Genomic DNA, 24303 nt, shown 5'->3' on the forward strand with positions numbered 1-24303 from the left:
TTTTCGGCCTTGCCGCTTACATGCAGTGATGTCTCCAGATTCTCTAAACCTTTTGATGATATTATGGACTGTAAATGATGAAATCCCTAAATTCCTTGCAATTGTACGTTGAGGAACATTGTCCTTAAACTGTTCGACTATTTTCTCACACACTTGTTCACAAAGAGGTGAACCTCGCCCCATCGTTGCTTGTGAATGACTGAGCAATTCAGGGAAGCTCCTTTTATACCCAATCATGGCACCCACCTGTTCCCAATTATTCTGTTCACCTGTGGGATGTTCCAAACCGGTGTTTGATGAGCATTCCTCAAGTTTCTCAGTCTTTTTTGCCATCTGTCCAAGCTTGTTTGGAACGTGTTGCAGCCATAAACTTCTAAGTTAATGTTTATTTGCTAAAAATAATAAAGTTTATCAGTTTGAACATTATATATCTTGTCTTTGTAGTGTATTCAATTAAATACAGGTTGAACATGATTTGCAAATCATTGTATTCTGTTTTTTTTTGTATATTTAACGGGAAAAATAGTGACGTTAAATACTTATTCAGCCAATGTACTCTATGACAAGATTTTGCCATTGGTTAATGTTGATAGCTTGTTTATCTTTCAAGTTTAACAATATTGTTTTTTTTTAGCGATTGCTAGAATTACAAGTATTGGTTGAGCATGTTTATTTGGAAGAGCTATACGTTTTGAAATCACAGAGAAATTGGAATTCTACAGTTCAAAACTGAGGAGAGTTTCTGTGTAACTAGTGACCAGAAGTGCAGTACAGGTGTACAATGCCAAAGAGCGTGAAAATAAGTGTTTTCAGAACAATGAGTGTTTGATTTTTGAATTGCCCATTTTATGCATAGTATATTGCATAATGTGTAATGCAGCCCTATGGGGGGCACAAGCCAGTGGAAACTGTAGGCCGGTCCCAAGCCCGGATAAATGCAGAGGGTTGCGTCAGGAAGGGCATCCGGAATTAAAACTTTGCCAAACAAATATGAGCGTTAATCTAAAGTATCAGAAGAAGAAGAAGAATCATCTTTTATTGTTATGAACATGCATACATGCACACGAAATTTGTTCTCTGCATTTAACCCATCACAGTGAACACATACACACGTTAGTGGAACACACTGGAGCAGGGGGCAGCTGAAGCGCATTTCGGGGTATCAGTGTCTTGCTCAAGGACACCACAGCCGTGAGTCCGGGGGATGTTGGCGGATGGTCCAGTCGGGGTCTTGAACCTAGGTCCCCCACGGTGGCAGGCGATGATCTTAACCATTGGGCCACGGCTGTCCCCCAGATCGAGTGATGAGGGTGTTATGTATAATGTGATTAGCGGCTATGCCCCACAGGTAAGATGTGACCGAGAGGTGAAATCGAAATTCTGGAAGGAGCTAGACGAAGTAGTTCTGAGCATCCCAGACAGAGAGAGTTGTGATTGTTGCAGATTGAAATGGACATGTTGGTGAAGGCAAAAGGTGTGATGAAGAAGTAATGGGTAAGTACGGCATCCAGCAAAGGAACTTGGAGGGACAAATGGTGGTAGACTTTGCAAAAAGGATGGAAATGGCTGTAGTGAACACTTTTTTCCAGAAGAGGCAGGAACATAGGGTGACTGACAAGAGCGGAGGTAGAAGCACGCAGGTGGATCTTGTGCAGACGATGTAATCTGAAGGAGGTCACTGACTGTAAAGTGTGAGAGTGTGACTTGACAGCATAGGATGGTGGTGTGTAAGATGACTCTGGTGGTGGGGAGGAAGATTAAGAAGACAAAGGCAGAGCAGAGAACCATGTGGTGGAAGCTGAGAAAGGAGGCGTGTTGTGCGGCTTTTCGGGAAGAGCTGAGACAGGCTCTCGGTGGACCAGAGGAGCTTCCAGAAGACTGGACCACTACAGCCAAGGTGATCAGTGATAATGGCAGGAGAGTACTGGTATTTTATGGTAGGAAAGGAGAGAAGGAGACTTGGTAGTGGAACCTCACAGTACAGGAAATCATACAAGGAAAGAGGTCAGCTAAGAAGTAGTGGGACACTGAGAGGACCAAGGAGAGGAGAAAGGAATACATTGAGATGCGACGTAGGGCAAAGGTAGAGGTGGCGAATGCCAAACAATAGGCATATGATGACATGTATGCCAAGTTGGCCACTAAAGAAGGAGAAAAGGATCTATACAGGTTGGCCAGACAGAGGGATAGAGATGGGAAAGATGTGGAGCAGGTTAGGGTGATTAAGGATAGAGATGGAAATGTGTTGACTGGTGCCAGTAGTGTGCTGGATAGATGGAAAGAATACTTTGAGGAGTTGATGAATGAGGAACGTTAGAGAAAAGGAAGAGTAGAGGATGCAAGTGTGGTGGACCAGGAAGTGGCAATGATTAGTAAGGAGGAAGTTAGAAAAAAATTGGAAAGCAGTTTGTCCTGATGACATTCCTGTGGAGGTATGGAAGCATCTAGTAGAGGTGGCTGTGGAGTTTTTGACTAGCTTGTTCAACAGAATTCTAGCGGGTGAGAAGAAGGAGGAAAAGTGTGCTGGTGCCCATTTTTAAGAACAAGGGTGATTGTGCATAGCTGTGGGAACTATGGAGGAATAAAGTTGAGAAGCCACACGATGAAGTTATGGGAAAGAGTTGTGGAGGCTACACTCAGGACAGAAGTGAGTATTTGCAAGCAACAGTATGGTTTCATGCCTAGAAAGAGAACCACAGATGCCTTCTTTTCCTTGAGGATGTTGATGGAAAAGTACAGAGAAGATCAGAAGGAGCTACATTGTCTTTGTGGATCAAGAGAAAGCCTATGACAGAGTACCCAGAGAGGAACTGTGGTACTGCATGTGGAAGTCATTTTGACAGATTTTTGGGAAATCTTGTCACGTTGCTAATTTCATTAAAACTCTCAATCTGATTTAGTCCATCCTTGTCCGCAATAGTCAGCCCTAGATTGGGGCCACTTGTCATTACAAGACAATGACAATAACTTGTCATTATTATTATTATTACATTATCATTTAATGTCACAAAAAAATCTTTAAATGTATGAGGGTGTTACGACTGACATTACTAAGTGTGTGAGGGGAACTGTCTCCTTACAACTACACTATGACTTGTAGTATTTCAAGCATTAACCAATGGAAAACAATGTTGGACTGCAGAAGGCTAAACTAATACAGTAGTCAGCAGATGTATAGGAGCCACATACTTTTAAGTGACTGTGGTTTATATGGAGACAGAGGCCATCTGAAGGTGTTAGTGGTGGGAAACACTTTCCATGTCAGACTCCTTGTTAGCCAAGGTTATCCCAAATACTGTAGCTAGTGCCAACTCTTTGACAAACAGTGAATCCTTCGTTTGGGTGCTGATTCTTGACCAACAGAATCCAAGAGAAACATGGAACTATTCAGAAAACTGGAAGACAGTCCATTAATTTCTAAACAGAGTGATGCTCTTTGAATTGCGGCTTGGCAAATTGGACTGCCAATCCAAATTCATGCTTGCGCAGTTAATTGTGCTTAATGCAAAGGGGGCTATCCGTGCCAAAATAGGAGGCGTCTAGAGGTACTACTTCCTGATAGCCCCCTGCACAACATCACAAGCTGAAATGCACAAGCATTGTAGTTGAATTGGACAAAATGGTGTTGATTAAATTGCATCTCGCTAAGGATTCAATGTAAATAATTATTTTAAATTCCTGCGTAAAATCTCTTAACACCGATAAAGAGAAATAACTAGAGGCGGGACTCCAACCCTTTGATCGCGATTAATTACAAAAATAAATAATTTGTTCAAAAAATAAGATTTTAATTGAATTTTGTGTTACAAGCAACGTGCAACCTTTGTCAGTGTACAATTTCCCGGTACACCGATTACACTGATTCATTCATTTTCCATACCCGCTTATCCTCACTAGGGTCGCGGGCGAGCAGGAGCCTATCCCAGCTGACTCTGGGCGAGAGGCAGGGTACACCCTGTACTGGTCGCCAGCCAATCGCAGTGAAATGTGATTATCCATCCATCCATTTTCTGAGCCGCTTCTCCTCACTAGGGTCGCGGGTGAAATGTGATTAATCGAGATTAATTAATTACAAAGCCTGTATTTAATTGGATAAATTTTTGAGTACGACCCCTCGAAATATCATGAGTAAAAAAGGCATTCTGTCTACTGGATATTGCTGTGGGACTGCTCTGCCAGAGTCCGGGTCAGTAAGCTCCACTGCTACAGAAGGCGCTGAGGTGAAAAAAATGTGTTTTTTATATTTATATAGAAAAAAATAGATATGACCTTAATATATCGGGGGGAAATTATAAATCAAACAGCTAAAGGCAACACACAAACGTTGTCGGGCGTTTGGTACTTGTGCAAGATGTCTTCTGCTGCCGAGGCTTGGGAGCTTCTGGGCACGGGGTCATCTGAGACACACAGACGGCATTAACACACATCCGCACATTCACAAATATATGGACTGTATTTTCCAGACCACTCCTGAGCATAAATCATACTAGTCAAAAAACACATAATGAAGACATTAAAATATAAAATAAAATCACAAGTCACACCTGACTATAAGTTGCAGGATTCGTGAATAAGTGTGATTTATAGTCTGGAAAATACAGTTTATCTAGTATAGTGCTGTATTTTCCGGATTATAAACTGTTCTGGAGTACAAATCGCATTAATCAAAAAAGAGTCAGGAAGAGGAAAGAAAAAAAAATGACATGCAGCCAAACAACCCCCATGCCCTCCCAAAAAAACAGAACCGCATAAGAAATACCCTAAAGCTTCCAGTTAGCGCTAGCAGCTAACGTTAGCTGAGCTATCTTTTATGATAAAAAGGCTGTGCAAGTTTCAAATTTAAGATGTTAGCTGCCCAAATTACCAGCACAGAGGAAACAAGCTAACAGCTAACTCCAGTAGACTGAAGCAATCTTTTGTTTGACAAAAACCTGACTATTTTAGGTTTAACTTTAGTTTATCACAACAGCAAGTGAGTTCGGTTAACCTGATTAGCTATTTTTTTAATAGACGAAAAAATGGACATGTATTTAAATAAATTGACATACCGTGTGAATCCTCGTTGAAAAGCAGACACTGTGCTCGACTTCGGCGCATAGCTGGCAGCTTTCCACCGGAAACAGATTTGTATTCTCCTTCTTGAGTTTGATTGGCGGTTGGCAAACTCGAATTTGGCGCATTACCGTCATCTAACGGACTGGAGTATGGATTGGTCAAAAGGCATTATTTAGAGCAGTGATTCTCAACCTTTATTGAGCCAAGGCACATACTTTACCTTTGAAAAATATCACAGCAATAAATTTTTATTGAAACTTTACGTTGGGCATAAGCACATTACAGAAAAAAAAAATCATAACTAAATTTTTAAGCGATTTTCAAGCGATTTGTTTCGTCAGAAACGTCTGATATGTGACTACGATACAAGAAAATCAGTGTGCTTTGAAAATGTTTTTTTTCACTAAAACAAATACTTTTAAGGAGATAGTAGGTTGAAAAACAGTCTAAGATGCATGAGACCCACATCACATGTATTTAATATTCATACTACGTCATATCTGAGTTGCCCGATGGAAACATGGCCTGCAAGAAATAACTAACATCAAAACATGCACAATACATTTTCTCCTAAACAGTGTGCATGGACACCAAACAAGGTATCATTATTGGAAGTGTAATTGTAGACTGAGGCAGTTTATTCACATAAAGCAATGTGCAGCTATAATGGTGCTGACCTGTCTTAATTTCTCGGACTCGCGGTGCATTTATGTGTTGCTGATGTAAAGTTACCGCTTTTGTCCCTGCAGCAAGGACATTGAAGTGGGGAGGGATTGGAATGTTGTACTAGGGCCCCAAGCATTGAGTGGGCCTTGTACTTTTGTAAAGGTTTTAAGATTTCTTTTTCATATACAGTCCCTTCCAAAGGTATTGGAACGGAAAGGTCAATTCCTTTGTTTTTATTGTACAATGAAGACATTTGGCTTTCAGATCAAATGTTGAATATGAGACAAAAGTTCATAATTGCAGCTTTTATTTCATGGTTTTTACTTCCAGATGTGTTAAACAACTTAGGACGGAGCACCTATTGTTTGAATCCCCCCACTTTTCAAGTGAGCACAAGTATTGGAACAGATATGATTAAATTAACTTAAAGTGAATAACATTTAATATTTGGTGGCATAACCCTTACTTGCAATACCTGTATCAAGCATGCGACCCATTGACTTCATCAGACTGTTGCATTCGTCATTTGAAATGCTTTTCCAGGCCTTTACTGCAGCCTCTTTCAGTTCTTGTTTGTTTCTGGTGGTTTCTCCCTTCAATCTCCTCTTCAGGAGGTAAAATGCATGGTCTATTGGGTGAAGGTCCGGTGATTGACTTGGTCAGTCTAAGACCTTCCACTTTTTCCCTCTGATGAAGTCCTTTGTTGTGTTGGCAGTATGTTTTGGGTCATTGTCTTGTTGCATGATGAAGCTTCTCTCGATTAGTTTGGATGCATTTTTCTGGCAAATTGGCCACCCCTCACAGAATGCCGCCCTGGGCGGTGGCCCTTATTGCTCATATCAGAAACCGACCCTGCTCACCATAACATGTAAAAAGGTCCAGACAGATGGAGGAGTGTTGCTCCATCAGTAAGCAGCTAGCATATATGATGGTGTTGTGTTAGCTGTGGTGGAGCGAATCAAGTGAGGGATTGGTGAATTAGATACATTTTTAATGGTTGTTTCACAGGGGTCATGCTCAACAATACTGATCAAAGATTTTCCCCCTTGAAAAATAACTGACAGTGGTGGTGGGTGGGGTTTACAACAATGCCCAACCGAACCCATTTGGATGCCCAGGGTGGATGCCTGAGGCCACTGCAACGTTCGCTCCACCCTTTGCACGCCACTAGGCCAGCCTTTTGATATACAATATTGTGAGCTCAAACTTAAACACAACTCCATCCATCCATCCATTCTCTACCGCTTATCCGGGTCGGGTCGTGGGAGCAGTAGCTTCAGCAGCGACGCCCAGACTTCCCTCTCCCCAGCAACTTCATCCAGCTCTTCCGGGGGGACCAAACTCTGACTCCGGTCATACAGGGACCGAACAGCCCGTATCAGGGGGTTCGGTACCCCATACTCCCAAAGCACTCTCCACAGGACTCCCCGAGGGACACGGTCGAACACCTTCTCCAAGTCCACAAAACACATGTAGACTGGTTGGGCGAACTCCCATGCACCCTCGAGGACCCTGCCGAGGGTGTAGAGATGGTCCACTGTTCCACGGCCAGGACGAAAACCACACTGCTCCTCCTGAATCTGAGATTCGACTTCCCGACGGACCCTCCTCTCCAGCAGCCCTGAATAGACCTTACCAGGGAGGCTGAGCAGTGTGATCCCCCTGTAGTTGGAACACACCCTCCGGTCCCCCTTCTTAAAAAGGGGGACCACCACCCCAGTCTGCCAATCCAGAGGCACTGTCCCCGATGTCCACGCGATGTTGCTGAGGCGTGTCAACCAGGACAGCCCTACAACATCCAGAGCCTTTAGGAACTCCGGGCGAATCTCATCCACCCCCGGGGCCCTGCCATCGAGGAGCTTTTTAACTACCTCGGTGACCTCAAACCCAGAGATAGGAGAGCCCGCCTCAGAGAACCCACACTCTGCTTCCCAATGGGAAGGCGTGTCGGTGGAATTGAGGAGGTCTTCGAAGTATTCTCCCCACCGACTCACAACGTCCCGAGTCGAGGTCAGCAGCGCCCCATCCCCACTATACAGAGTGTTGGTGGTGCACTGCTTTCCTCTCCTGAGACGTCGGATGGTGGACCAGAATTTCCTCGAAGCCGTCCGGAAGTCTTTCTCCATTGCCTCACCGAACTCCTCCCATGCCCGGGTTTTTGCTTCAGCGACCACCAGAGCTGCATTCCGCTTGGCCAGCCGGTACCCATCAGCTGCCTCAGGAGTCCCACAGGCCAAAAAGGCCCGATAGGACTCCTTCTTCAGCTTGACGGCATCCCTCACCGTTGGTGTCCACCAACGGGTTCGGGGATTGCCGCCACGACAGGCACCGACCACCTTACGGCCACAGCTCCGGTCGGCCGCCTCAGCAATGGAGGCGCGGAACATGGTCCACTCGGACTCGATGTCCCCCGCCTCCCTCGGAACATGAGCAAAGTTCTGTCGGAGGTGGGAGTTGAAACTCCTTCTGACAGGGGATTCTGCCAGACGTTCCCAGCAGACCCTCACAATACGTTTGGGCCTGCCACGTCGGACCGGCATCTTCCCCCACCATCGGAGCCAACTCACCACCAGGTGGTGATCAGTTGACAGCTCCGCCCCTCTCTTCACCCGAGTGTCCAAGACATGCGGCCGCAAGTCCGATGACACGACCACAAAGTCGATCATCGAACTGCGACCTAGGGTATCCTGGTGCCAAATGCACGTGTGGACACCCTTATGCTTGAACATGGTGTTCGTTATGGACAATCCGTGACGAGCACAGAAGTCCAATAACAGAACACCGCTCGGGTTCTGATCGGGGGGGCCGTTCCTCCCAATCGCGCCCTTCCAGGTCTCACTGTCATTGCCCACGTGAGCAGTGAACCACGGCTTGTTGTTGTTGAATGTGCGAAATGACTTTGTTGGTACACACACATCTTCACAGAAACTGATATAGGATGTGACAGTGTCTGTATATTCATCCAGGCTGCCAGCTGAATTTTCAAAGACATTCCAGTCTGTGCAGTCTAACCAGCTTTGAAGTTTTGCTTCATTGGTCCACTTTTTCAATGTTTTCACTGTGGGCTTCGCGCACTTAAGTTCTTGCCTGTATGTCGGTATTCAGTGAATTAAGCAGTGATCAGACGAGCCCAATGCTGCACGAAGTTTGGTATGGTATGCGTTTTTTAGCGTAGTATAGCAGTGGTCCAAAATGTTATTTTCCCTGGTAGGACAGTCGATGTGCTGCTTGTATTTAGGGAGTTCGTGGTTGAGTTTAGCTTTGTTAAAGTGCCCGAGAATAATGAGGGGTGAGTCCGGGTGTTTTTTTTCAATTTTGTTGACTTGTTCGGCGAGCATTAGCAGTGCGGCCTTCGTGTTAGCTTGAGTCGGAATATAGGGGCCAGTGAGAATGAATGATGCGAACTGACGCGGCGAGTAGAATGGCTTACAGTTAAAAAACAGCGACTCCAAATGCGGGCTGCAGTGTGTGCTGAGCTCTGTATAGAAGCATATCCCACCGCCTTTTGTTTTCCCGATGATTCCATGTCACGGTCTGCCCGGTGGAGATGAAAACCCGGATGCATGACGGCGCCATTGGGTACAGCCTCACAAAGCCAAGTCTCTGTAAAGCACATGGCGGCGGAACGTCCGAAGTCTTTACTGTTCTTTATCAGAAGATGAAGCTCGTCCATTTTGTTGGGTAAGGAGCGTACATTCGTGAGGTGGATCGACGGAACGCCAATCTGTATCCTCTCTTATCCACAGAGGGACGCGAGCCGGCATCCAGGTGAAACTCCTCAGTTTCACCTGGATGCCGGCTCGCGTCCCTCTGTGGCGTCGCCTTCGTCTCCATGCGGCGAAGACCGCAGTCGCCGCTCCGGTGAGTAACCCGGGGAAAAAACTGAGCGGATTTGCCTCCTTGCTGGTTAGGAAGTCTCCCCTTGTCTCCAAAGACAAACAAAAAAACACAAAAACAATACAAGAGAGCGCGTAACCGAGGCGACCACACTGGTCGGCGCCATCTTGGAATGGACCGTAGATGATGAAATCCCTAAATTCCTTGCAATTGTATGTTGAGTAGAACACCGTCTCGGGCTGGGCGGGGACTGGCTGCATTTTGGGGTGGGGTGGTGGCGGGGCGCATGGGGTGAGAAGGGGCTGCGACCTTCTCCAGGTGGCCAGTTTTCGGGGCGCCTCGTTGGGGCAGGTGGACCGCCCTGGATCCCTCAATGTGGGACGTGTCCCATCCACAGGGGCCAGTTTTGGGTGGACTCCTGGGCCCCGACCCCGATCTCGATTGGGTAGGTGGGGTCCTCGGCCCCCGCGGTGCAGGCACAGCAATTACAGGACACTTCTGACGATCATTGTGCATGCGAAACGGTGTCATTTCACTTGCTTGTGTCCGCAGACACACAGCCCTGGGATCTATTCGCTGGGTGTGGGGCCACTCACCCATTGTGACAAATAACTTATGACTATGCGAATTTCTTGGGTATCTCCTCACTCACACTCTGGTCCTATAGACGTTTATAATTTACATAGCCACTCTCACCACACTTCAGTTGTGCAGCCGGGTTCACGACCCTTGTCCTGCGTGCTTCCCCTCCTGTGCTTGTCCTGCCCTTCCCTCACACAAGACAAGAGCATGAAAAATCATCTTGGACCCTCCACATCCTGGTCACCATCTCTTCCAGCGCCTCCCCTCTGGTCGGCCCTATCGAACAATGCAAAACGAAACCAGCAGACATTCCAACAGCTTCTTCCCTCTTGCCATTAAATTGCTACAGGCTAAGGAACTCTCCGTAGTTTGTTTTTATTTTTTTATGTCTCAGAATCTTTACTGTAATAATGGCTGTCTATGGTCATAATAGAGTGGATCCAACTACCGGAGACAAATTCCTTGTGTGTTTTTGACTTACTTGGCAATAAAGAGGATTCTTATTCTGATTCGCATTCTGACAAAGGGCGGAGTCCAACCCACACTGGAAATGAATCCGCCTTACTACCGGCAATGCGGAGCAAACAGTGACACCGGTCATACAGGGACCGTACAGCCCGTATTAAGTGGTCCAGTATCCCATACTCCCGGAGCAAACCCCACAGGACTCCCCGATGGACATGGTTGAACGCCTTCTCTACGTCCACAAAGCACATGTAGAGTGTTTGAGCAAACTCCCATGCACCCTCCAGAACCCTACTGAGGGTGTAGAGCTGAGAAACCCCACACAGGCACGGGAGAACCTGCAAACTCCACACGGGCGAGGCCGGATTTGAACATGGGTCCTCAGAACTGTGAGGCAGATGTGCTAACCAGTCCTACACCGTGCCACACTACATTAAATACAGTAAATATACAAACAGTACAATACAATTAATAGAGTGAAACAACAGACAATATACAATAGGGTCGAGCAAAAAGGGAAATAAAGTGTCATGGTGCGTTGTAAACAGATACATGTCGTATGCAGATACACGTCGTATGCAGGAACGGTGGAGCGATGGAGGAGGTACGCACAGGGACAGAGATGTGTGTGTGAGTAAGCTTCCCAGGGCTGGGCCGCTCAACTGCAAGGAAGTGAATCAAGTTCAGCATCCTTACTACTTGATTGATGAAGCTGTTCCCCAGTCTTTGTGTGCGGGCCTCAAGTCTCTGGTACCGTCTTCCTGAAGTGAGTCTGAGGGGGGGGGGGGGGGTGTCCTTTGCAATGCTGATGGTTCTGCGGGTGAGGCGAGTGTTGCAAATGTCCGTGATGGAGGGCAGACGGGCAATGTTGATCCTGCTGGCTGTATTCACTATGCGCTGTGGTGTATTCCGGCCCAGGCGGTGTTGCTTACCTGCCACACCGTGATGCAGCCTGTGATGACACTTTCAATGGTTCCCTGGTAGAAAGAGCACATGATCGGGATTTAGAAAGAGCACATGATCGGGATTGGTATTCTCTTCTGAGAAAAATTGCGGCGCACATGGGTGCTGCAGCTCTCTGCTCTCCAGTTTGGTGCACGTTTTTTTAATTTACTTTTTGAGATTAGCAAAGCTACCTTCGCCTACAGTCGCCAGAACCTTATTGACCTCGGTCTCAGGTACAATTTGTCTGTTATTGGCAACTTCCACCAGGAATTCAATATCCCGGAGGACATAGCGAGATCGCCAGGTTCTCCGTGGATGACCGACCTGCCCAGCAACCGGTGAAGGCGGCGGAGAGAGAGGAAGCAGAAGTAAGGATGCTAGGCTACGTAAACAACCATATAGGCCAGCATTACAAAGCCTCTTCCTCCCCAACACGAGATCAACCACCCACAAAATGGACAAATTGTAGTTACAGATGACCACAAACAGCTTTGTGCAGAATTGCAGTGTTATTTTCATCACAGAGACGTGGCTTCACCCATTGATCCCCGATGCTGCAGTCGAGCTATCAGGCCACACCAGCAGGACAGAAACAAAGATTTGGGTAAGTGCAGAGGTGGGGGGCTCTGTTTACGTGAACAGTGAGTGCTGTTGCAATAGCAGGATTATTGACACTCACTGTTCTCCTGATTTAAAGGTTCTGGCAGTCTTATGCCGATATTTTTAGCTCCAGAGGGAGTTCACTGTAGTTATTACGTTAGCTGTTTACATCTCAACCGATGCCAATGTTAGCCCGGCCCTTAGCCTCTTGCTCATGTGCATCAACAAACAGCTGCTTGCCAACCCAGATGGTGTCTGTATTGTTGCCGGCGACTTCAACCAAGTGTACTTAAACACTGTCCTCCCCAAATTCACTCAGTATGTGAGTTGCGCCACCAAAAGAGACAATACTTTAGAGCATGTTTACTCCAACATTACCTCATTCAGTGCTACTGACAAATATTCAAATAGAAACAATGCATTCGCTAAGTAATCCCAAAGGAAAGAAAACATTTTGAAAATGTAAAAATCCCCTACTTGAAATGAGTCCAATTTAGGTGGAATATTGGGATTGATCAGATGGGCAATTCCGTGAGTTTCCCTCTCGACGAACTTCTTCATGAAAAGGTCAAATTGTAGATAAAGTGGATGGTAAAAGTATGAACGTGGCATGACTCTCTTCTTTTTTGGTACAAGTAATCCTTTTTAAAATCCACAAAATTTATTCTGGTCTTCAAACCATCATAAGAAATTTTTATCTCTCCATTCTCTTCGCATCTTACACGGAAGATGAAAAGGATGTCTATAATTTCTCTCAGTGCCCATCGTTGCTTGAGAGCCCTGAGGAGTCACTGTCGAGCTCAGTGTGCTCGAGCTTTTAAAAACTCACAAAATAGGAGGTTCTTAATGAACTTATTTCCTTTTATGGTCTTATTTTCTCATTTAAAGGGAAAGTACCCATCTCTCAGAAGGCCTATTTTTATCCCAGTATAAGGTTGAGGTTGGCCACATCCTGTTCCAGGAAGTTTCCCACAGCACCATACTATCACACTTGTTATTCAAGCAACTTCTGACAGCTTGAACAAAACTTCAGCTAGTATATGTCAACCTTAAAGGTGTTATTAACTAAAGATTGACTTTAAACGCAATATTCAGTGGGTACGGAAAGTATTAAGACCCCCTTAAAATTTTCACTCGTTATACTGGAACACTAAGCACAGAAGCCTCTCCTCAGTGCAAGACACATGAAAGTCCACATTGAGTTTGCTAAAAAAACACCTGAAGGACTCCAAGATGATGAGAAATAAGATTATCTGGTCTGATGAGACAAAGAGAGAACTTTTTGGCCTTAATTCTAAGCGGTATGTGTGAAGAAAACTGTTCAATACGGCCCCAACAGTGAAGCATGGTGGTGGCAGCATCATGCTGTGGAGGGTGTTTTTCAGCTGCAGGGACAGAACGACTGGTTGCAATTGAATGAAAGATGAATGCGGCCAAGTAAAGGGATTTCCTGGACGAAAACCTTCTCCAGAATGCTCAGAACCTCAGACTGGGCCGAAGGTTCGCCTTCCAACAAGACGATGGCCCTAAGCACACAGCTAAAATAACAAAGGAGTGGCTTCAGAACTACTCCGTAACTGTTCTTGAATGGCCCATCCAGAGCCCTGACTTAAACCCAATTGAGCATTTCTGGAGAGACCTGAAAATGGCTGTCCACCAATGTTCCCCATCCAAGCTGACAGAACTGGAGAGGATCTGCAAGGAGGAATGGCAGAGAACCCATGGCTGTATTAGCTCAAAAGGGTGCTTCTACTAAATACTGAGCAAAGGGTCTGAATACATATGGCTGTGTGATATTTAATCCATCCATCCATCCATCCATTTTCTCCTCACTAGGGTCGCGGGCGTGCCGATCCCAGCTGTCATCGGGCAGGAGGCGGGGTACACCCTGAACTGGTTCCCAGCCAATCGCAGGGCACATACAAACAAACAACCATTCGCACTCACAGTCACACCTACGGGCAATTTAGTGTCTCCAATTAATGCATGTTTCTGGGATGTGGGAGGAAACCGGAGTGCCCGGAGAAAACCCACGCAGGCACGGGGAGAACATGCAAACTCCACACAGGCGGGGCCGGGGATTGAACCCGGGTCCTCAGAACTGTGAGGCTGACGCTCTAACCAGTCGGACACCGTGCCGCCTGTGATATTTCAGTTTTTCGTTTTTAATAAATCTGCAACAATTCCGTTTTTTTTTCTGTCAATATGGGGTGCTGTGTGTACATTAATGAGGGAAAAAAAAGAACTTAAATGATTTTTGCAATTGTCTGCAATATAACAAAGAGGAAACATTTTAAAGGGGTCGGAATACTTTCCATACCCACTATATATCTTTAGACTTTATGAAGATTAAAGGACCAATTCAGTGAGACCTATACACATGACACAACATCACATACAGTATTCCTTTTTGGACTCACTTCAGCGGGGTACATATATCACACAGTAAAATTAAATAAAAAACATGTCAATGAAAGAAAAAAAAAATCATCTTATTGTATCAAAAGCGCGGCACGGTGGCCGACTGGTTAGCACATCTACCTCACAGTTCTGAGGACCGGGTTTCAAATCCCAGCCCTGCCTGTGTGTAGTTTGCATGTTCTCCCCGTGTCTGCGTGGGTTTCCTCCGGGCACTCCAGTTTCCTCACACATCCCAAAAACATGCATGGTAGGTTGATTGAAGACTCTAAATTGCCCATAGGTGTGACTGTGTGCATGAATGGTTGTTTGTTTATATGTGCCCTGCGATTGGCTGGTGAGCAGTTCAGTGTGTACCCCCGCCTCTCGCCCAAAGATCCTTGTGAGGATAAAGCGGTATGGAAAATTTAAATATATCAAAAGCCATTAATACAATAAAGGGCCTATCACTTCCCCATCCTAGCACATATAAAACGGGCATATGACTATGAGTCCTATACCTTTTGTCACATGTATGTTAAAATATGTAAATTGTTCCTTAAGCTGTTACTGAATATCCAGTGGGTATGGAAATTAATCAGACCCCCTTAAAATTTTCAGTCTTTGTTATATTGCAGCCATTTGCTGAAATCATTTAAGTAAATTTTTTTCCTCATTAATTTACACACAGCACCCCATATTGACAGACAAAAACAAAATTGTTGAAATATTTGCAGATATATTAAAAAAAGAAAAACTGAACTATCACACAGCCATAAGTATTCAGACCCTTTGCTGTGATACTCGTATATTTAACTCGGGTGCTGTCCATTTCTTCTGATCATCCTTGAGATGGTTCTACACCTTCATTGGAGTCCAGCTGTATTTGATTATACTGATTGGAGTTAATTAGGAAAGCCACACACCTGTCTATAAGACCATACAGCTCACAGTGCATGTCAGAGCAAATGAGAATCATGAGGTCAAATGAACCGCCTGAAGAGCTCAGAGACAGAATTGTGGCAAAGCACAGATCTGGCCAAGGTTACAAAAAATTTCTGCTGCACATAAGGTTCCTCAGTGCACAGTGGCTTCCATAATCCTTAAATGGAAGACATTTGGGACGACCAGAACCCTACCAAGAGCTGGCTATCCGGCAGCAATCGGGGGACAGGAGCCTTGGTGAGAGAGGTAAAGAAGAACCCAAATATCACTGTGGCTGAGCTTCAGAGATGCAGTCGGGAGATGGGAGAAAGTTCTAGAAAGTCAACCATCACTGCAGCCCTCCACCAGTCGGGGCTTTATGGCAGTGTCCCGACGGAATCCTCTCCTCAGTGCAAGACACATGAAAGCCCGCATAGAGTTTGCTAAAAACAAAACACCTGAAGGACTTCAAGATGGTGAGAAATAAGATTCTCTGGTCTGATGAGACCAAGATCGAACTTTTTGGCCTTAATTTTAAGCGGTATGTGTGGAGAAAACCAGACACTGCTCATCACCTGTCCAATACAGTCCCAACAGTGAAGCATGGTGGTGGCAGCATCATGCTGTGGGGGGTTCACCTGCAAGGGACAGAACGACTGGTTGCAATCGAAGGAAAGATGAATGCGGCCAAGTACAGGGATATCCTGGACGAAAACCTTCTCTCCCCCCCCCCCTGTCCGCATTGGATGCATTAAACGCTCACGTTTCCACTTTAGCCCAACACGTTTTTCTGTTTCCCCTTTCGTACGCCTATTTTCCTTCTTTTACCATTATTAGTGTTATTTTTTTTCTTTAGTTAGACCCCTTTGTGTGCTTCCTTTTATATCCCTTGTAGATGTCATAAAATATACTATAAAATTCCACTCTTGATCGTATTTTGTGTGTGTTCTGAGTTTAAGTAAGCCTCTGTCATCTAGAACAGTATTCCCCAACCTTCTTTGCACCGCGGACCGGTTAGCAGTTAGCATTTTTGTCACGGACCGGCTGAGGTGGCGTGCATACACACACACACACACACTTGCCTCGCTTCTGCTTCCTCTTTTGCCGTTCGTGGCGCGTCCACTGTAGGCGTGATGCAGGAGTGGGGGTCGGAGTTATTGTAGGCAGCCAGACCAGACTGCAGTTCCATAGCTCCTCAATCAGAATCAGAATCAGAATCATCTTTATTTGCCAAGTATGTCCAAAAAAAACACAAGGAATTTATCTCCGGTAGTTGGAGTTGGATAAACCCGTATTTTAAGTAGGACTCCTGATATAGTGTTGTTTTGTTCGCGAATGTTTCATTCAAAAGAACAAATGTTTTCAGTTAACGTAATGAGCTGAATTAGTTTATGAAATTATTTCGTTCTTTGAGCTCTGCTGCCGTTAGCCAACCCGCTCGGACTGGAAACAGAACCGTTCGAGCCGGCTGGGACCGGAAATGGAAGCGTTCTGTGCAGTCTTGACGTGTCAATTGAGACGCGCAGCTGTTGCGGTGGAGAAGATCCGGTTTCCAAAATTTCCAAAATAAAACGCATTGACACGTGAATTGCAATACAACAGAAATTATATAAATTGGTCATTCTTCCTCTGCGGCCCGGTAACAAATGCCTCACGGCCCAGTACCGGTCCGTGGACCACTGGTTGGGGACCACTGATATAGAACTAAAAATTTCATAAAGTGAAGCAACCTTCAGATCACGGAACTGATGAAAAGGTTTCTCGTCACTCTCCCTAAATTCTATACCCATAAAAAGTGACGTGGTTCCCCTTTACAAGATAAAATAGTTAGATTTTAACGATTAAATGTCAAATTACGCTAAACCGGAAGTAACGCAGGCGTCGCTTCTGGCTTATTCTTTTCTCCTAAATTAATAAAATTTTTATTCAACTAATATACGCTACACTGCCATGCATGTTTTTGGGATGTGGGATGAAATCGGAGTAAAACAAAAGCCACGCAGGCACGGGGAGAACATGCAAACTCCACACTGGTGAGTCCGGATTTTTAACCCGGGTCCTCAGAACTGTGCAGCAGACGTGCTAACCAGGCCACACAGCGGCTGAAATAATTATTTAACACGTCACCATTTTTCTCAATAAATATACTTCCAAAGGTGCTATTGACCTGAAAATTTCACCAGATGTTGGGAACAACCCAAGTAATCCATACATACAAAGAAAGTAGAAAGTGTGTGTGTAAAATTGTAAAATGACACAGGCAAATAGTATTGAACACATGAAGAAAGGGAGGTGCAAAAAGGCATGGAAAGCCAAGACACCACCTAAAATCAATAATCAAACAGCAATTCAGCCCCTTGTCAGTGCAAATGAATATCAGTTGGGTCAGTCATAATTAATGGCCTCCAAAAAGGTCTCATTTCCAAGGTGTGAGTCAAGACACGTCTCATGATTGGTAAAAGCAGAGAGCTGTCTAAAGACCATCGCAAACTAATTGTTGCAAAACATAGCAAAGGCATTGGTTACAGGCGCATATCTAAGCTTCTGAACGTTCCAGTGAGCACGGTTGGGGCCATAATACGTAAGTGGAAAGCCAATCATACCACCATAAATTTGCCTCGATCAAGTGCTCCTCGCAAAATTTCTGAAATAAGAGTGCAAAAGAATAATCAGAAGAGTTGTCCAAGAGCCAAGGAACACCTGTGGAGCGCTTCAATAACACCTGGAAATAGCAGGTACGTACTGTTGTCACAAGGAAAACAGTGAATAATGCACTCCGCTGCCATGGCCTGTATGCACGCTCTAACTCAAGACCCCATTGCTGGAAAAAAAAAAAAAAAAAAAAAACATTTAAAGCTGGTTTAAAGTTTCCTGAACAACATTTGGACAAGCCAGTTAAATACTGGGAGAATATAGTCTGATCGGATGAGTGCAATATTGAACTGTTTAGATACCCTAATGCACACCACGTTCAGTTCAGTTAATATGTGTAACTCTTTATATGTGTAAAACTTTAGGAAAAAGTGATGAAAAAACCTCCATGTCTCATAATTTGAAAGTTGCTTCATTTTATGAAATACAAGTCCGAGATTACAGAGGCTTCATTATTTAACTCAAAACACAACAAGGAGTGGAATTTTATAGAATATTTAATGACATCTACAAGGGATCTATAAGGAAAAACACAGAGTCTAACTACAGGAAGAAAATAACACTAAGGGTAACGACAAGGGAAGATAGGGCCGTGTGTTGCTTGAATAAAGTTGAAAACGTGAGCATTTAATGCGTTCAGTCCGAAAGAGAGAGAGAGAGAGATTGTGTGAAGCTAGTAATTTTCCCAAAATTATTAGGCACGAATATTGTACATTCTAGCAACGCTTGTGCTGTACTCACGACCATAGATCAGTTGGGGATGGTCTTTCTTGGGACATCTCAGGAGGAAAATGAAGCAGGTTTAGTGGAAGAAGAAAAATGATACAGAAAACTAAAACAAAAACAAAAGAGGCGGAAGAAGCAAAATTGCTATCCCCTCGGGGTGCGCCGTAACTTTCCTGCCCATTGAACTGGTGGCGGGCCCAGCCCCTGCTCTCAACTGCGTGCGTGACCGGTACGGGATGCTGGTAGTTGCTTGGTGAGACTCCGCCAACCGATCACGGCTAGGGAAAGCAATCGAAAGCGCCGCCGGCATGGTTGCGGTGGGCGCTCGTCCATGTGGTGGCCGGAGGTCAAAAGAAAAAGGGGGAGTCGGTTGGCCAAAGCGCCCCGGTGGCTGGAGAAATTAACCAGCATGAAAAGCAGAGAAGCAGGACACAAGGGGGCAAGACACAAGTAAGGTTGAAGAGGCAGAGTCAAAGGTTAAATACCCAGGACACACTGACACAGACATCAAGGCATACATTTGGATTATTTCTGCAGAGTTCGTGAAATATCATAACATACATTTTATCTTTAGCTATCCAAAACCCAGATTGGAAGTCCACATTGCAGTCCTCTCAGATGCCATTGAGTGGCGCCTTGCATGCATGTTTGAATATTAAGCAAGTAGGTAATTGCTGTATTTGCATGCCCTTGTCGATCTGTCCCAACTTGGTCTTCTTGGAGACAGGGTCCCCAATCTTTTGGTTGCTATCTTCAAAAGAAGGAAAAGAGTCTTTTGAAGACGGGGATCAAGATTTGATGGGAAGATGCTAAGTAGGTTAAGGTCCAGCAGGCATCTTTTTGGGGCTGTCTCGCACAGCAGGGCCGCAGGGAGGCATGCAATTTTTAAGTTGTTGGTAGGGGGGGAAGGTTCTGGCACCTGGGTTTGAGTCACTACACTATTATAGATCATTTGTGAAGACTAAACCTACTTGGTCGATGCCTCCATTGCCCTGATCTATGCTACTAACATGCATATAAGAAAAAAAACATATTACACATGCATAGTGGACAACATGTACCGATTGAGTTTTTTATTTTCAAAATTATAGTAATTAAATTATTTTGAAATATTATTTTACTTTTAAATTGGATCTTGTTATTTTATATAGACAATTTTAAAGCAATGCTATTCAGATTCTTTTTTTAAACGAACGCGAATGAAAATCGCAAATGAATGGGGAAAGCGTTAAATAAAATCTCGCCTTGGGCGTGTCAAGTGGGCTGCCAAGCCACATGAAGCGATGAAACAAAAGGTAGTGATTGGCTTATGTAGTTGGGTTCATATGATTGAGCTTAGCCCCAGTTTCAATTCCTGATTCAACCACCAGAAGTCGCCAAACCAAATTTAGATAATGAGTATGAGTCGCCAGTTCAAGCATAAGTCTTCTTAATATCTTAATACTATTAAACCCCCTATCATAGTAAACAAACACATACTGAAGACAACCACTTATAACCATTTGTTTGATTTTATATCCTTGAGATAATTTGGATGTTCTCTTTGATGTTATAACTTGGATGTTCTTTTGAAAATCATTGATAAAAAGTACATCAAGCCTAGTAAGGCTGTTATACATTATTCTTACTTTTGTATTACTATTATACAATGCTTTGGAACTGCTTTTATGCAAAAACTGTAACCTGTGTAAGATTGTCTCTCTCAGGCAACGCAGCACAAGATGTACTACAAAGGAAAGAACGAACCTGTTGAATGCATGAGAGAATTGTATTCACATGAATGTATATACATTTGACATTTAACATATACACATGTATTGCAGATTGCTTAGAGAGTAACATGATGTGATGAAATCTATTGGTTGAGCTCAAGACATGAAATATGCTTGTAACTGAATGTATTCACTGAGAACCTATTTGGGTGAGCAAATAAGAGGTCAAGTCAGGATAACGCTGAAGTGAAAGTGAAAGATACTTCCACTCGGGTCAGGACACTCTGAAGTGGAGATAACAGGTGCTTCCCACTCAGGTCAAGTCAGGACACTCTGAAGTGGTGATAAAAGGTGCTTACCACTCGGGTCGTATCAGGACAGGCCGACAGCGAGGAGCGCGTGTCAAGATATGTAAACAAAGGATTATTCTAGCGAAAGGGAGGTCTGAAAACCAAGGTTATAAAAGCCTCACACGCTGATAAACGGGGCTCTCTTATCCTTTCAAGGATAGGGAGACACACGCTCTTTTCTCTCGCAATGACAAGGGACATGCTGGCAGGAGGAATTCATCAGGCTACTTATTCTATCTTTGTCATTCTTATAATGAGAAGTTGTCTCATTTTTATCACTCAACCTCTTATAAGTGATTGAATGTCGACGATACCAATAACACCGGGTCGTATCACTATCCCAAAAAGTAACTAATCTATATCACTTCGGCTTAATACAAAAACAAATCCGTACGGTCCTAACAAGGATTGTTAAATTTACTAGGTCAATAACAAGTGCATACGATTTATAGGGATGAAGCTGCTGTAAAAACGGAGTACTCACATTATTACCCTTTCACTCGGTGCGGTTACTCAACAAGGGGTGATAAGTGAGAGCAGATCGGATTGGCTCCGTAAAACTAAAGGCAGTTAGCACGCCTAGGCAAATTCTTCTCGACACCGGCTTAAAAGCTCCCGTCTTCTTGCGCGTACGTCGTTGGAGACAGCAAGGAAACAGAAGGGGAGGCTTGACCCTTTAAACGGAGAGTCGGTCAGGACATTTCTCCCGATTAGTCCTGCGGATAAGCGAAATCTGACATGTGGCGCCCAACGTGGGGCTAGAATCGATTTTTACGGAAAATCGGGATCGATAATAGCCCAAAAAGAACCCGAGTGGTCGCTTCCTAAAGTATTGGGCACAAAGCTTGGGAAGCGATACTCGCTGACAAAATTTCATGTCAGACGACCTTGAGCGGGCACGAAAGAAGTATCTTTGAAGAATATTGATTCTTGAAAAAGAACTCTTAGCTACGGGTCTAGAGTGTACTCGTAGCTAAGGAGATAGCACTGTTTCGTGTCTAAGAAACGACAACCAGCCCCCCTCAAAAATCTCCCACTCTAGGGTGAGTGTGAGAAGCCATTCAAAGTGAATGGACATGATCGGCGACCTGCTGCTCTGGTCGGCCGTGAAGCTACTGATAGCGAGTTTGTTAGAGCGTGCTGCGAGGCGCTCAAGGGAGGGAGGGGCTGAGTTGAGGGATGGAATAAGCAGCCTGCTAAGGAAAAGCAGGGCTTATGGTTAAACTGTATTCAACCAACTAACAGAAGGAAAGGAGACTAAAGCCAGGACACTTATTAGCGTCGGTACTAGTCTTTCGGGAGTTACATAATGGTGAACTAGATTATGAGCCTAAACTATGTTTTAGGGTATTTAGGCCTCCCGTGGTGGGTGCGGATACCCGTCGTTTTTGTAGGTTACATTAGATTTCCATTTTTTACTAATTTCCCTTATTCCCTATTGTCCTACTGCGGCATACCCCTGAACATTTATCGCCCTTTTTCCATAATAGGAGACACTTTAACCCAGTTAGTCCACTTCGGCATTCCCTTGCCGAGGTCCCCTTTCCCCTTGCCCTTCCTTTTTACCATTTTAGCCAGATTTTGATTTTTCTACCAACAAGAATTACTTTAGTTTTTCTTTGGAGGTGGACTGATTTTGATTTTTCTACCAACAAGAATTACTTTAGTTTTTCTTCGGAGGTGGACTGATTTTGATTTTTCTACCGGAAAGGACTACTTTAGTTTTTCTTCGAAGGTGGATTAAATTTAATTTTTCCTTTTCTTCAAATGAGACTGGATTTTAACTAAACCGTACATAAACAGGGTATGTCCCTGAACGCAGTAAGTAACCATCCCATCGTTTAGTAAAGGATGTTAGTCAGTGAGGCCAGGTGAAACGCTCAAGACTAATTATTCCAAGTGAGTAGAGGCGACGCTATAAGAGCGGAGCTGAGTAACCAGGAGCTGTAGTACGAGCCCATGACCCTATGCGCTACTGGGGGATATCGGAAATAGGCAGCTCCACTCCTACAACAGAAGCGGGCTACGGCCAAGTTAATACGCTAAACAGTAGCGGGCCACGGCCAAGTTAATACGCTAAGAAGAAATGTTTATGAATGCGGGAGAAGACGAGCCCCCGGGCCCCTCAGAAGGAAGAGCGGCAGCGGCGGAATCGGAAACCCGACCTCTAGGACAACATGAAATACCAATAAGACTCGTGCTATATAACGGGGGCTTGGAAGAATGGCCGCCCGGAGTAAGGAGGATGGTAGAAACGGAAAATCCATCCATAGAACCCTTAGAACTCCCGACAACGGTGAAGAAAGCCGTCAAGGGACAAGGCCAGTTTAAAGCAGAGAAGCCCGAAGGAACTGGAGTGATGACAATAATAGTAGACCACCCTGGAGAAGACTACAATCGTAGAGAAGCTCCCCAATGGTTGGAGTGGTGGATAAGGATGATGGAAAGATACAATGTAGTTGAATTGGTTAGCACTAGCGTTGGGTTGGACCCCATAGTAAAAATGCTGGCGAATACAACATAAATAAAATGTAAACTGGTGGACAGTGAAAGGGCAAGGGCAGTGTCCAGATATCATGAACACCAAGGTTACATTCAGAGAATAAAGATGCTTGCGGAAATGAAGAAAGCGCCAGGTCTTAACACCTTGAGCGAGGAAGACTCATCAGATGTGGAACTAGACATGGTAGTTATTCCCCGAGCGGAAGAGGACCAGGAGGAACAAAACAGAAAGGCAAGGTTGACATGGCAAATGACTCCTCTTATTAGAACAGAATCTATGCCACCCTTGCCAAAGGAAACCAAAAAATGTAGAGCTGGAAATGGAATAACCATGTGGCACTATGTAGGGAGCCCTTGGGACATTTGTGGAGATGCCCTGGTGATAGTCACAAGAAACTGAGACCCTATAGTAAAACATTTTGGGCCGATTTAGACCTTACAGCAGGAGAAGAATACATAAAAGAGAAGGAACTAGAATTGCAAAGAAGAGAATCGGACTCGAAAGCAGTTGTGATAACCAGTGGGGGAGATTCGTCCTACTATATGATAGTACATGTCCCTGGGGAGAAGTGGACGACAGAAGTAGACCAAACACAGTATTTGGAAGAAATGACAGAAGCGCTAAAAAGAGGCATTGACAGAGCTTTGGAAAGTGGAGCCGCTCGAATCATAATAGAGGTGAACGGAATAAAGTCAGAAAAAATGTCATGGAAGTTGGCTGAAACAGCAGCTTTTAAGCTGAGAGCATTGACCCCAGTAACTTTAGCCACAGGAGCTGAATTTGTGGTGGTAATATCACCGAGACAGAGAGGAGAAAGGGTAAATGTAGCAAAAGAGGAGCTATTAACTCAGATGCTACAGATATCCCGAACTCAGTTGCAACTTCAACA

The 24303-nt window shown here is 44.6% G+C and overlaps 1 protein-coding gene across 4 annotated transcripts in view; it reads left to right on the forward strand.

Annotated features, from left to right (window-relative positions):
* The window catches only part of nlgn1 (neuroligin 1), a 345371-nt gene that overhangs the window by 7837 nt on the left and 313231 nt on the right, over positions 1 to 24303 (forward strand). For 3 of the 4 annotated variants that reach the window (XM_061780578.1, XM_061780580.1, XM_061780581.1), the window contains exons 2-3: positions 11818 to 11918; positions 12075 to 12154. The exons of the other annotated variant lie outside the window; for it this stretch is intronic. The gene's annotated coding sequence lies outside the window, so the exon portion shown is untranslated. The remainder of the gene's footprint in view (positions 1 to 11817; positions 11919 to 12074; positions 12155 to 24303) is intronic. 4 annotated transcript variants of the gene reach the window in all.

The sequence above is a fragment of the Phyllopteryx taeniolatus genome, chromosome 7, assembly GCF_024500385.1.
Source record: "Phyllopteryx taeniolatus isolate TA_2022b chromosome 7, UOR_Ptae_1.2, whole genome shotgun sequence".
In the NCBI taxonomy this organism is placed as follows: domain Eukaryota; kingdom Metazoa; phylum Chordata; class Actinopteri; order Syngnathiformes; family Syngnathidae; genus Phyllopteryx; species Phyllopteryx taeniolatus.